The following is a 5,199-nucleotide window of genomic DNA, read 5'->3' on the forward strand; positions in this document are numbered from 1 at the left end:
GCTTCTTGTTCCAATTCAACTAATTAGCTGTGATCTCCCTGGGTCTCAGTTTCCTCAACTGTAAAATAAAGCAATTGACTTAGATCAGCAGTTCTTAATCTTTTTTTTGTGTCACAGACCCTCCTTCCAGCTTTGCCAGTGTGGTGAAGCCCGTGGCCTCTTTCTCAGAATAATGTTCTTAAATGTATAAAACAAAATATGTAGCATTACAAAGGAAACCAAGTATATTGAAATATAGTAATCAAAATATTTTTAAAGGGCAGCTAGATGGTGCAGTAAATAGAGCACTGGCTCTGGAGTCAGGAGGACCTGAGTTCAAATCCATCCTCAGATACTTAACACTTACTAGCTGTGTGACTTTGGGCAAGTCATTTAACTCCAATTGTCTGTCTTCTCCCCTCCAAAAAAGAAAAAATATATATTTCTAAAAATTTTAGAAACCCCAAGAATCCCTTATTAAATCCCTTATAGATCTCTGAAGTCTCTTCCAACTCTAGCATATTATGTTTTAAGGTTCATTCTACTCCTAACAACCTGTGAGTATAGCTTCCTTTGAACTGAAAGGAAAACATAAGACTACAAACAGTTGTATCATTTCTTTTTCCCCTTTCCAAGGAAAGGCAAGAGAAAAAAAATGAGAATTAAATTAGCCTGGATGATTCTGAAAATACTAGGAAATAAATGTTGTTAAATTTGTCACATGTACTTGTTTACCCTAAAAAGTTTTAAGTAAATTCTATTTCTCTATTTTGACCTCTATCCTTCCCTTCCTCTCTCCACCAATACCTCACTTTAATGTGTCTAGTGCCCTACCCAGTCCTGCCCTCATCAGTTCCCAGCCCTGCCCTTTCAAAATTTACTTGGTCTGTGTCCTATTCCTTAGGGACCTGTGTCCCTGCTCTACTAGATAACATGAATGGAATCATAATATCCAGAGTGAGGGTAATAGTTCCCCTTGCACTCTGCTCCAGTCAAATCACATCTGGAACACTGTGCTCAGTTCTGAATACTTCAGTATAAAAAGAGATATTCACAAGCTAGATTATCCAAAGGAAGAAGACTGGGATGGAAAGAAGACTTGAACCTTTCTTATATGAGGAACTGTGAGAGGGCAGAACCAAAGGAAAGCAGATCTGATTTCCATATAAGAAAAGTCTTAAGAATTAGAAGCTCCAAAATGGAAAAGATTGCCTCAGGAATTAGTAAGTGACCTCCATGGTTGGAGGTCTTCAAGCAGAGACTGAAAGACCTCTTATTGGAGGTGGAGAAAGGATTCATGATTTGGGTAGGAATTGCAACTAGATGGTCAATGGATAACTATCTCTAATTCAATCTAAGGCCTCATACTCACTAAAGCGATAGCACTTTGTGGGTATCAATATCTCTCAAAGTGTTTCTGTGACTACATGAATGGGGGAATGGGGGTGGAGAGTGGAGACATGAAGTCCTTCATATGTAGCTATATGTCTATAAGTAGATATATATTTATTTGTGTGTATGCATATAAAAACTCTTGCCCCAAAAGTCCAAAACTTACAATGTATAGTGCCTTATATTTCTCATTCTCACGTGTGAGCATATGCTACTCACTCTCTGGGATGGCTTGTTCGTCCCTAACCTACATTCCAATGACATCTTGAGGGTGATGTCTTGACTTGCACATGAATTGGATTTCAGTGAGGCAGAGTTACACAAAGTCATTCAGCCTCACTCCCTCTTCCAGAGTAATCAAAGTCCAGTGGCAAGACAAAAATCAAGAGGACTGGTGATGGCATGGGAGGACTAGACAGCACAGCAAAGAACTTCTCCCAAAGCCTCCATTTAAAGAAGGCTCCCAGACCAGCCAGTTCTTCTATACTCCTTGAAATGGATCCTACCGAGGGGCAGAGTCAAGATGGCAGCGTAGAAACAGGACTTTCACGTGGCTCTGGCTTCCACCTCCCCCAATTCATGTAAAAGATGACTCTGAACAAACTTGGGAACTACAGAACCCACAAAATAACACAGAGAAGCTAACCTCCCACTGAGGACAGCCGGGCAGCCAGCAGCAAGTTGCCGGCAGCAAGTGACCAGCTCAGCGCACTGGGAACTGAGCACAGCCCTGCAGCAAGCCCAAGGTTTTAGTCTCAGGGCAGCCTGACCAGCTACTTGCTGGAGGGATTTCAGATCACCAGCAGCTAAGGCGGTTTCCAGAATTATCAACCCATACATGCTAAGGACAAAGTGAGAGGTCAGTGCAGTATGGATTTTGGGATCTAGTAGCTCAGGAGTGTAGTTGGCCTTTATCCCCTGGAGGGAGAAACTGCTGAGGTGCTGTGGTGGTGCAGCCGCCACCATGTGGTAGCTTCAGCTCCTGGCCTGTAGATTGTAGGGGGACCAAGGGACTAGTCTGTGTGCTAATTGCACATGCTTTAAACTGCTTGGATCTGGATTGCAGTCTAGGGTGGATGTCCTAGGGTGTGTGACCAGCTTGCCAGAGCATGTGGAAGGCTTCAGAAAGGGCACCCAACTAATACTTTTGGCAGCTGAGAAAACCCCAGGATTTGGGATAAAGATGGGATAAAGCCCTGTCTGGTAGCAGAGTCCTACTGTGGCAAAAAAAAAAAAAAGTCAAGTAATTGAGTGGCAACATGAGCAAAGGAAGGAGGCAGAGAAAACAGAGGAATCCAACATTAGACTCCTATTTTGGAGACAAAAAGGAGCAAAGCATGGAACAGGAAGAAGACAGAGAAGTCAGAACTCTTGCACCAAAAGCTTCCAAGAAAAATATGAGCTAGTTATAGGCCTTAAAGAAGCTTAAAAAGGATTTTGAAAATCAAATAAGAGAAGTGGAGGAAAAATTGGGAAGAGAAATGAGAACAATGCAAGGAAATTATGAAATAAGAGTCAACAACCTGACTGAAGAAAATAACACTTTAAAAAATAGACTAACTCAGATGGCAAAAGAGGCTCAAAAAGGCAAGGAGGAGAAGAATGCCTTAAAAAGCCAAATTTACCAGATGGAAAAATAATTTCAAAAGCTCACTGAATAGAATCATTCCTTCAGAATTAGATTGGAGAAAATGGAAGCTAGTGACTTTATGAGAAATCAAGATGCTGTTAAACAGATCCAAACAAATGAAAGAATAGAAGGCAATGTGAAATATCTCATGGGAAAAACCACTGATCTGGATAATAGATCCAGGAGAGACAATTTAAAAATGATTGGACTACCTGAAAGCCATGATCAAAAAAAGAACCTAGAAATCATCCTTCAAGAAATTCTCAAGGAAAATTGCCCTGATGTTTTAGAACCAGAGGGCAAAATAGAGGTTGAAAGAATCCATCGATCACCTCCTGAAAAGGATCCCAAAAAGAAAACTCCTAGGAATATTATAGCCAGGTTCCGGAGTTCCCAGATCAAGGAAAAAATATTACAAGTAGCCAGGAAGAAACAATTTGAATATTGTGGAAACACAATCAGTTTAACACAGGATCTGGCAGCTTCTATGCTGAGGGGTCGAAGGGCCTGGAATATGATATTCCAGAGGGCAAAGGAACTGAGATTAAAACCAAGAATCATCTACTCAGCAAAACTGAGTATCATATTTCAGGGAAAAATATGGTCATTCAATGGAATAGAGGACTTTTAAGCATTCTTGATGAAAAAACCAGAGTTGAATAGAAAATTTGACATTCAGATACAAGAAGCAAGAGAAGCTTGAGAAGGTAAACAAGGAGAAGAAATCATAAGGAACTTATCAAAGTTGAACTATTTACATTCCTATATGGAAAAACCATAAGTGTAATTTATGAAACTTTTCTCAGTATGAGAATAGTTGAAGGGAATAGAAATATATATATATATATATACACACGCACACACACACATACATATATTTGTCTATATAGGAGGGTATATGGGCATATGAATACATATGTGAATGTGTGCATAAATGTTTACAGGTACACATAGATAGAGGGCACAGGACCAGTTTAATAGGAAGGGATGATACTTAAAAGGTGAAATTAAGAGGTGAGAGAAATATAATGAGAGGAGATGGGGAGACAGAATGGGGTAAACTATCTCATATAAAAGATACAAGGGAAAATGGTTACAATGGAGGGGAAGAACAAGAAGGCAAAAGGGAATGGGTCAACCTTATTCTCATTGAATTTGGCTTAGGGAGGGAATGACATATACACTAAATAGGGTATCTCACCCTACAGGAGAGTAGGGGGGAAGGGGTGATGGAAAGGAGGGCAGGCTGGGGGGGGAGGGAAGTTGGAAGCACCCACTTTTGAAAAGGGACAGGATCAAAGTAGAGAATAGAACAAGTGGGAGGTGGTATAGGAGGGAGGGAAATATAGTCAGTCTTTTACAATATATCCACTGGAAATGTTTTGTATAGCTACACATGTACAACCTATATTGAAGTGCTTATCTTCCCAGTAAGGGTGGGTAGCAAGGGAGGAAGGAAATGAATCTGGAATTCAAAGTTTTAAAATCGAATGTTTAAAATATATATATGTATATTATTAATATTATTTTATATGTAACTGGGAAATAAGATATACAGGCACTAGGGCATAGAGACCCACTGTGCCCTACTGGAAAGTTGGAGGGGTTATGGGAGAAGATATGGGAGAGAGCAGGTTGGAGGCTGGGATATCAGTGGGATCTATATTTTGTGGTGGGGGGTAGGGGAAAAATGGGGAGAAAATATGTAACTCAAAATCTTGAGGAAATGGATGATGTAAACTAGAAGTGAATAAAGCATTTGATTAAAAAGAAAAAAAGAAATGGACCCTATCATGTTCTCCCCTTCTCTTCTTTCTTTCAGCTTCTTTTTGTGTGTTGTTTTCCAAGTTCCTTGAGGGCAGGTACTATATTTTTCTCATTTGGATTCTCAGTACTTAGCATAATACCTGACTCATAGTAGTGTTTAATAAATGTTTATTGACTTATCACTGAGGTAAAAGAAATAATAACATCACAGGCGGTCACATATTAAAGCATACATTATAATCCACACATAAGCCTCAATCACACTCTCCCAGTAATTTATTAAAGTGTTTGTGAGAAAAAAATGGTACACACAGAAACATCACAGGGAAACATATGACAGAAGAAAATCCATGTACTCAGGTAACTCATAACTCTCACCTATGTACTTTAATGTCATTGGTCCACTGAGAAACATTTGTCAACCAAAGTTG

This window comes from Petaurus breviceps, unplaced genomic scaffold (genome assembly GCF_028583685.1).
Source record: "Petaurus breviceps papuanus isolate PSGF00001 unplaced genomic scaffold, PetGlider_PUasm1.0 177, whole genome shotgun sequence".
Classification (NCBI taxonomy): Eukaryota; Metazoa; Chordata; class Mammalia; order Diprotodontia; family Petauridae; genus Petaurus; species Petaurus breviceps.